The sequence below is a fragment of the Coptis chinensis genome, chromosome 3 (assembly GCF_015680905.1).
Source record: "Coptis chinensis isolate HL-2020 chromosome 3, ASM1568090v1, whole genome shotgun sequence".
NCBI lineage: Eukaryota > Viridiplantae > Streptophyta > Magnoliopsida > Ranunculales > Ranunculaceae > Coptis > Coptis chinensis.
Window position 1 is genome coordinate 117832939 of NC_141458.1, and position 10232 is coordinate 117843170.

At 33.9% G+C, this 10232-nt stretch overlaps 1 long non-coding RNA gene across 1 annotated transcript; it reads right to left on the reverse strand.

The window, feature by feature from the left end:
- Nucleotides 1–2261: 2261 nt before the first annotated feature.
- Nucleotides 2262–3616, reverse strand: LOC147513536 (uncharacterized). Its single transcript, XR_015217390.1, has 4 exons — nucleotides 3291–3616; nucleotides 3109–3208; nucleotides 2943–3016; nucleotides 2262–2524 (listed from the first exon to the last, which is right to left on the reverse strand). It is a non-coding gene; the product is annotated as an uncharacterized LOC147513536 (long non-coding RNA).
- Nucleotides 3617–10232: the final 6616 nt, after the last annotated feature.

Below are 10232 nucleotides of genomic sequence, written 5' to 3' on the forward strand. Positions count from 1 at the left end.
TCTCATCTCATTTTGTGCTTGAGCCATTTGATTCATCATAGAGAGGAGCCTATCCATTCGGTCCTCCCGACCACGATCCGTAGCATCATCACCACTAGTACTTTCCGGATCCATGGTGACTATTCTGCACATACACAAAGAGCCAACTCAGTGTATGATACATTAGAGAGAATTTCTCAAAATTATGCAAGAGCATAGGCCGCGCCCTATTGAATTCACATGCATAGAATGAACGTGAGTAGAATTTCAAGAGATGAGCGCAGTCGCCCGTAAGGTTTTTTAAGCGCAGTCGCTACCGCACCTTGAAATGAAAATTCCCTCCGACTTTATAGTGTCTGTTTGGTCAAATGTTTCTGACTCGTGTCCGCGCTCTCCGCTGTGACAAGACGACTAACCTTACGACGTCTCGACATTACTAAGCTATTATTAACGCTTTTACGTATTACTTAGGGTTTCCTCTCGCTTTAGACTAAACTTCAACGCTGTCGCGACCGAAGTCCCCCACTACGCCCCCGCCGGATCTAATAGTGGGCGCCTGATACCATCGTTTTTTCACGCCGAGACCCAACACACATCCCGAGGGGCGGGAATGAATCTCGAGGCGACACCTATCCCGATTCTACCGGGAATTTCGCAGAGTTTCCTTTGTTTGATCGACGTTCAGAACCCTAAAACTCGTCATAACCCCGTCATATAAACCCCGGACATCTTATAATTCATTCCTCCAACCATACATACATCCAACAACCATATATACTACACTTAACTCTAACTACTACAGGGATATGACGATATAAACTACAAAACAAGGAGAACCGCTGCCAAATACGATTATTACATCAAAATGACCTAGCTCTCTATATATACAACAAAAGAAACTAGTCTCTTTCTATACAACCAAAGGAAAAGAGCTAGGCTCATTATATACAAACAAAAGAATAACCTAGGTCATCTCTATACAAATCCAAAATATAAACTTGACTCTCTGCTCTCAAAGCATGGGGAAATCCTCCCAAATCACCATACCCGCCATCACTAGGGTTAGGGAAACCCTCCTCCGAATCGCTCGTCGAAAATGTTAAGTAGGATGAGCAAAACAACTATGCCCAAGAGAAACTCACATAACCAATAAATAGCTACTTATAGAAAACATTTAAAACATGCGGGGTTTCTATAATAGTATTCAAATATTGTGACTATGTATATATACATCACTAACTAGCATAAATCATATCGGCATGCTTCATTGATATACAAAATATAGTTTTCACAATCAAAGATACAACCATCGTGGGTCACGTGATCCTATTAGAATGGTGAGGGGGTACGACGGGTAATTTTCGACCCGATCCACACAGGCAATCTCGGTTCAAGATTCCCAAAGTGAACTATGCACCGTTGTTTTCCCCGATTTTACCGGGCAGGAGATGAAATGCCGTTGTTGTGTTCGTATTACAAAAAATCCCCAAAGCTTTTAGGGCTCAAAGGGCCTGTGACCACGACCCCCATAATGGGCCCACCACCTAACTTACGGTGGTCAACCGCTTCGACGACCGCAGATCGCCAGGATCCCGACACACATCCAGAGTGGACTAAACTCTCACTCCTCGCCTAAACCTCATCGAGGTAGCATGTAACCCCACACAAGCTAATCACCAAACAAATGTGGACACGTACATAAGCATGGTTATCTAGAAAAGTAGAAAAGGAATTCCCGACTACATCCAAAGGATGCATCCCTTTAAAGGTGGCCCACCACCTCGAAAGGTGTACACCACCATTGAATCCTATAAATAACTAACCGCTCCTAAATGCGACAACAGTTCCTTCTTTATAGGAATTCACAGTTCCTTTTCTAAATCTCCTCGTGATAAACATAGTAATATCTATATATATATATATACTAGTATTACCGATTATTTTCAAATACTCTAGTTACATATCTAGTTTTTCTTTTAAAACTGTTGATTATATAGGTGTGAGTTCCTGGATTTCCAAATCGAAAGCGTAACAACCTATGACTCCCAAACGGGCCAGTCATAGTAAATAACAACCGATGATTCCCAAACGGCGAATCATCGTAAATAACACGACCATCCCGGGACCAATCCAGAACCTCGCACCTAGTTACAAACAACCGGGTAATCCTTACCCGCATTACAAATCCATCTCTCTGCTCGCTTATCCAGCAAGAGACGCGAACCTTTCCCCAAAACCAGTTTTTTCACTTTTAACCAAGAAACAATCCCTCGCTACCCCGATTTTACAGAAAACCATTTCACGCGAAAGCTATCCATATACTTAATTCATATCGAGGAAAACTACAATGCAAAAACATGAATATCATATATACATGCATGGTTGATACGCAAACTATTTCTTAACATTTTAAACAACTCAAATCATGCATGAAAATAAGCAGACTATATATTGGTATGTAGGTTCCTACCTTAGCAAGCTCCGTTCTCCTCAAGCCCACTTAGCCGAATCGAGCCCGCTTAACCGAATCCCCTCGTATTTACTCCTACACATCATATATATATACGTCGACCATTAGAAGTTATCAAACGAACGAGAATTCTTATATAACGTAAGTCGAGAAGAATCTCGACACTACTGGTATTTGGTTTCGGGTAAATTTTATCTAACTACTGGATATCAGAGCTACGGGCCATTCGGGGCACCATACTCGACAGATCTCTACGGGCTATTTCGAGCCACTGCAGGCCCACATATCTACGCCAATCCTATCGCGTCCAATAACAATTAAGATTTTTCTCGACTCCGACAACAACAACAAATTCCACTATTCCATTCACATTAAATTCTCGCAATATTTACTGTTGTCTTCCTTATCAATCGTTCATTACTTAATCTACTCTTAAACAATTATAAACTGACATGAACTGCTCAAAATCGAGTGAATAGCCGAAGATTCTTACCGAATCAGCAACAGAATCGCTCCTAGATCGCTGCTCCACCAAAATCGCCCACTCTCCTTCTCCAAATCGAGCTACTGCCGAAGTGTACAACCAACCCATTCAAATATCTTTCATCCAATACCACTAAAACGAGTTTAAACTAATTGTTTGAAACCAAATTACTCACCTTTCGTAAAAACACGACGCAATTCAAATAATTTTTCGACTCCACCACTGTTTCACTCCACTCCAGCTCGTCCAACTGCTATTGCCAGCCTTCAACACCCCTAATACAATCCATTTCAAAGATCACACCCTCAAGAAATCGAAATTGAAGCTAACTATTAATCGAAACGAATTCAAACTTACCTTTCGCGGAAATACGACGCCAATTCCACTATTTTTTTGAATCCCCACGCTTGATTGAGTGTTGTTAGTGATTGGGCGTTTAAGTTTTTGAGTGGAATCGATTGGAGACGCATTCACTCACCCGGCAGCGGCGATTTGGCGTCGGGATGCTCGAATTTCCAAGAGATTTCAATCCTCTCACTTCATTCTAGTGTTTCTAGGTTTGAGGTCGAAGTATTGAAGTAAAATCGATGGGGAATTGAGAGAACTTTGTTTTCTCTCTCCTAGGTTTTAGAAAGGGCGAAAATTGGGGAAGATGAAGTGCGATTTTTGTGTTTTCGCGATTTCGGGTTTTTCTATTTTTGGGCCGCGATATATTTAGGCCCAAGCCCAATATATCCTGATTAGACTTAACGTCCTACTTAGACTCCTAACCACTAACGAATTTGACGTCGGCGTTAATTAATTATTTCTCGGCTCATCCCGCTAAATTTAATCTTCCATATTCTATCTCTCCATGAGGCTATAATAATAACTCACTCTGGCGTAAGTCGTTAACTTCGTGCCGGCCAGACGACGAAAAACCGCTAACCGGCCTTTTGTCAAATTTTCGTATATGGATCGCTTACCTAACGTGACTTATGAGTCGGAGTTAAGTTCCAGTAAGTTACGTATGGGTGAAAAATAAACCCGACGACCAATTTACAGAACGTCCCTAGAGTTAATAGGAAATTTACGAAAATACCCTTAATAATAATTCAGGACTTTACATATTTCTACATCCATATATCTACACTTATCTCCTTCTTCATTTTCACACACAACACTCTCAACCATTTCACACACAACACTCTCAATATCACAACCAAAACAAGAAAGGAGTCAAAGTTAAAATTCCACGTCATCTCCTATTAAAACGGAAATTCTTCTCCTATTATAACGGGAATTCATCTCCTATTAAAACAAATTCTAGCACTTCTAATTAAAGCGGAAATCATTCTCCTATTAAAACAAATTCTAACACTTCTAAGTAAAGCAGGAATCATTCTCATATTAAAACAAATTCTAACACTTCTAATTAAAGTGGAAATCTTTCTCCTATTAAAACAAAATCTCTCTCTCAATTGAAAAAACAGGTTTTTAAAACTTAATTAAAAACAATTTGTTATAAAATTAAAACGGGTTAGCGAGTATTTTTCGAGCTCTATTAAAATTTCACGTCATCAACTTAATAGTTAACTTAAAATAGGAAACTCTTTTCCTTTTAGAATTCAACTTCAAACGGGAATCTCCTTTCCTTTTAAAACCAAAACTCAAATAGTAGCATAAAAACTTTTTATTTCCAAATTAAAATGGGATCCCTCCCCCAATTAAAAACATGGGTTTTTAAACTTAATTAAACAATTTGTTAAGAAATTAGAACGGATTGTTAAGACTCGATTAAAATAATTTGTTTGGAAATTAAAATAGGTTAGCGATGAAAACAGGAATCACGATTTGTTATGATTGTTGAGCAAATTTTTAAAATAGTCGGTGCGTATGCACATGTCTACTTTCTAGTCTTAATATTAAAGCTCCTATAAAGGGTATTTTTCGAGCTCTATTAAAATTTCATGTTATCTCCTATTAAAACATAAATTTATCTCTTATTTGAAAACAGAAATCCTTTTTTACAATGGGAATTCCTCTTCTATTATAACGGGAATTATTCTCCTATTAAAACAAATTCTAACACTTTTAATTAAAGCGGAAATTCTTCTCCTATTAAAACAGAATATCTCTCCCAATTGAAAAAATGGGTTTTTAAAACTTAATTAAAAATAATTTGTTAGAAAATTAAAACGGATTAGCGACTAAAACGGTAGTACCAATTTTCTAAAAAAAATATAATTTTTTTCAAAAGAGTTGATGCATATGCACGAGCCTACAAACTAGTATTAATATTAAAACTCCCACAAGGAGTATTTTTCAAACTCTATTAAAATTCTACGTCATCTCCTATTAAAACGGAAATTTCTCTCCTATTATAACAGGAATTTCTCTCATATTAAAACAAATTATAACACTTCTAATTAAAGCGGAAATCATTCTCCTATTAAAATGGGAATTCCTCTCTATTGAAAAAGGAAAATCTAGCATATCTAATTAAAACAGGAATTATTTTCATATTAAAATATGATCTCTCTCCCAATTGAAAAAAAAAATGAGTTTTTAAAACTTAATTAAAACAATTTGTTAGAAAATTAAAACGGGTTAATGACTAAAACGATAGTCCCAATTTTCTAAAAAAAATATAATTTTTTTCAAAAGAGTTGATGCGTATGCACGAGCCTACAAACTAGTATTAATATTAAAACTCCCACAAGGAGTATTTTTCAAGCTCTATTAAAATTTCACGTCATCCCTATTATAATGAGAATTTCTCTCCTATTTGAAAAACGATAATCTTTTTTTACAACGGAAATTCCTCTCCTATTATAACGGAAATTTATTTCCTATTAAAACAAATTCTAGCACTTCTAATTAAAGCGGAAATCATTCTCCTATTAAAATGAAAATTCTTCTCCTATTAAAAAGATAAAATCTAGCATATCTAATTAAAATGAAAAATATTCTTCTATTAAAACATGATCTTTCTCCCAATTGAAAAAATGGGGTTTTAAAACTTTATTTAAAACAATTTGTTATAAAATTAAAACGGGTTAGCGATTAAAATTGTAGTCCCAATTTTCTAAAAAAAATCTAAATGTTTTCAAAAGAGTTGGTATATGCGGCCCTACAAGCTAGTCTTAATATTAAAGTCCCCATGAAGCTATTTTTCAAGCTCTATTAAAATTTCACATCATCTCTTATTAAAACCAGAATTTCTCTTATATTTGAAAAACGGAAATCTTTTTTTACAATGGGAATTCATTTCCTATTATAACGGGAATTCTTCTCTTATTAAAACAAATTCTAGCACCTCTAAATAAAGTGGGGATTATTCTCCTATTAAAATGGGAATTTATCTCTATTGAAAATTAAGGAAAAATGCTAACATATCTAAGTAAAACGATAATTATTCTCCTATTAAAATATAATCTCTCTCCCAATTGAAAAAATGGATTTTTAAAATTTAATTTAAAACAATTTGTTAAAAAATTAAAATGGGTTAGTAACTAAAATGGTAGCCTTCATTTTCTAAACAAAAATCTAAATGTTTTCAAAATAGCCAATGCATATGCACGGGCCTACAAGCTAGTAATTATTTATTTGTATGATACACTTACTTAATATTGAACTTAGCATCTTTCCAAAACATTTCCTGCTTATATATGTGTTCTTAGTGTCCCTAACTAAACAAGATTGCAGTTTGGTTATCCAAATATAAAAACTGAGAAAAAAGTAATTAAGTTTATTATTGCAAAAAAAAAGTATGAAATTCAGTTTTGCATGTACTTTTTTATTATTATTTTTTTCAAGTATAAAACTTCCAAAATAAATTTGGCCTATTAACTATTAATTTTTTTTGTTCAGAAAATTGTGAAAGTTTAAAAATACAACTTAAATTTTATTAATAAATGTATAAATCAATATTGATTCACCTTGAATACTCTGAGTGAAAATCCTAAGTCTGTCCCTGAATAAGAGTATTAAATTCATTTATCGTGACATTAAATAAAAGACAAATTTAACTTTGTCAGCTCACACTGTTGTCAATTAGTTTTTCTATAATGCCATGCCCACCATAAACGTGATAAAACAATCTTATCTACTTTAAAAATCCCACCTCTACCTACACCTACACTTACAGTACTACAATAGTATTTTTTATGTGCGACTCTCTTGGTAATTTTTTTTTTTATTTCAAGATTTATCTATATAAAAATTTGCATATTACTATTTCGCTCTTAACCTATATTTCAACAATTTTATATTTTAAATTACCATATGAAATTTTAACTAAATTTCAACATTTTCTAATCGAGATTCCAAACAATCTTTTTAAACCGATAATTATATTGTAGGCCCGTATGCGGGTCCCATATATAGTTGTGTGTGTGTGTATATATATATATATTTTTTATTATTATTTTTTGATTTATTTTATAAACGCGTGTTGTATAACACGCACAATGTGCATACATCATACTAGTTATTTTGAAGGAAACAAAATGGTATGCATTTGTGCGCCTCTCAGGCCTCAAATTTGCACCAAAGTGTTGGAACTTCATTCCTCATGACATTTTGCAAATTGCCCAAACTTATGACTAAAACATTTTTCAGATAATAATAATAATAATAACTAAATAAATAAATAACTAGATAAATAAACCAAAATAATAATAAACAAATCTAAAATGTAAATAACTTACTTCTAATTGTTGACTACTTTTAGTCTTTTAATATATTTATGAAAGTCGCGTAAATATATAATATAAGTATTGTATACGTTTCGTGTGTTTATTCCAATTTGAGTGTCGTGGCCTAGGCGCTAGACGTTTTCCTATTGCCCGACTACCACTTGGTGTTTATGGACGGGTTTATTGTTATTTGTTTTGTATTAATTAATTGGTTATCCTTATATAAAGAGTAATTTTATTATTCTTTTCTTATAATATAATTAAGTGATAAATTTGTTTAAAATTTTAACCATTAAACAAAGTCCAACATAGAATATTAATCCAGCGATGATCCCACATTTGTAGCAAGGGTGGATCAAGGATTGGTACTCAAGGTGGGCTGCTCACAATACGTTACACTAATACTATTAACACAATCCTTTTGTATTGTATTAATGTTTGTCTGTCATACCTTATTTTCTTCTTCTTATTTTAAATTTACCATGTTTTCATTTGAGTATGATATGCACAATTGCAAGTACCTGTCATGTCATGTAAATAGAGTAGTAATATGGTCCAACTCGTAGATTAGACTTTCTCAAATTCGTGATGCATATGACACTAATTGACAAGGAAATACAAGCTATACATGTTTATGACAAGAGACGTTTTATATATAGTTCGAGTTAGAAATTTATCTGACGGTCAAGAATTTAAGCATCTCTTTGACAAAACCAGAAACATCCAATTGAGCTAATTTTTTTGGGGAAGATACTATCTATAGTAGGTAAATTATTTCTACTAAAAATCAACCCTTAGTTCAATGTATAAATCTGCTTTTTGAAATGTTTATGTCATTTTCGTATCACTTATTTTTTAAAAAAAAAGACAAATCTTCATGACGAAACATTGTTATCCATCGCACACACTTTAACCATATGTTTAAATTTTAATTAGTGAACTTATGTTGAAGATACAAATCCAAATTAAATGATGTTAAAAAACTTATTACGAAACTTTTTATTTTAACGTTTTGGTTTTGGAAGTTTCTATTATTCATTTATCTTAATTAGTGAACTTGTGAGTCTATTAAAAAAAAAAATTGAAAAAAATGCGTAGTCATAATTATTGAAAAGATGCTCGGGCTTAAAAGGCGCATACCTGCACACCATTTTGTTTGCTTTCATAAAAACATTTTATATCAAAACAATTGCTTTATGGTGGGCCTGATGGTATATACTTTAAAGTTTAAACTAACCAGTCCCAACAAAAGCTAAATTTGTCTTTTAGTCACTATCATGAGAAACGGAGTAAAACTATAAACTATTTGTTTCCGTTATCAATGGCTACATTGTCTACACGACAGTTTTTGATTTGGGAGCATTGGAAAATTGCATAAAAAATCGGGCTTGTATCTTTTTATTTTTGATTTGGGAGCATTTGATTTGTTTTATTTTTAGCCGGAATGTCTTCATTTCCTAACCTCAACTCAACTATGTTTGGTCCACCCATATTGGCACAATCACAATCGGAGATCGAGCGAGCCATCCACCAGCGTGGTCAGACACTCAGACCCGGGTGGGCAGGTGCCCGGCTCGTTGTTCCAACTTCCAACTTCCAACCTAAGCAGTTAATATCGGATTAAATCGGCGATTAATCGTATCTCGGGAGTTAAGTGATACGTTTTATACCGATTTCTCAGTTATTACTCCGCTGGAAAGTCACCGATAATATCGGAACCAACAATTTTTAACCCCTCCGTATCATCTTCAATCATGAAAAAATACAAAAACCACGGAAAGATGTTGCTAAAGTGGTTGTTGAAACCAAAGATGTGCCCGAAGGTGAGTCAACAAGATTTGAAGTCGTTTAGAATTTCAAATGTTAACAAAACTGGAAATTGGAATTTACCTCCACTTGTATGTTTTGATAAACATGATCTCAATCAACTTGTTTCATTTATACATGCAGTAGAAGTGTAGAGTTTAGACGACGAAGTTGAAGTTGAATTAGTGGGGCGAGCATATTGATGTTACATGCACTTGCATAGTTGCAGAAAGAACAAAATGGGAAAGAAAAGAATGGTCTTTGTTAGGTGTGTAGTGTATTCTCTCCTTAACTTTGTGGGTTGACTTTTTAGTAAAAAAAAACAGTTTGAAATGGTTAGCAACTTAGTAAGTGTTTTTGTCCGTGAAGTGGGTAAGCAAGTGATATGTTATAAAAATTAAATATGTGTTTATTTTTACTAAAGAAAAATTATATATATATATATATATATATATATATATATATATATATATATATATATATAATAATATAAAACCGATTAACTGATTAAATTACCAATTAATTACCGATTAACCGATAAATCGCATATCGGTGCTTTTGAATACCGATTTTAACTGCTTAGCTTCCAATAGCCCTGGATATATATCCAGGTTTGAGTGTTTGACTGGGAAAAAAACCGCGTGGAGAATGCCAGTTAGGATTGACGGTTACTTTAAAGAGTATCAAAAAGCAGGCTTCAGAATATCCCATTGCCCCAAGTCCAAAACGTCAAAGGCATACCCCACTCTTCACGTGTAAGAAACTTCCACAATTTATTTATTTATTATTATCAAATGTGATTCACCTCTAAAAA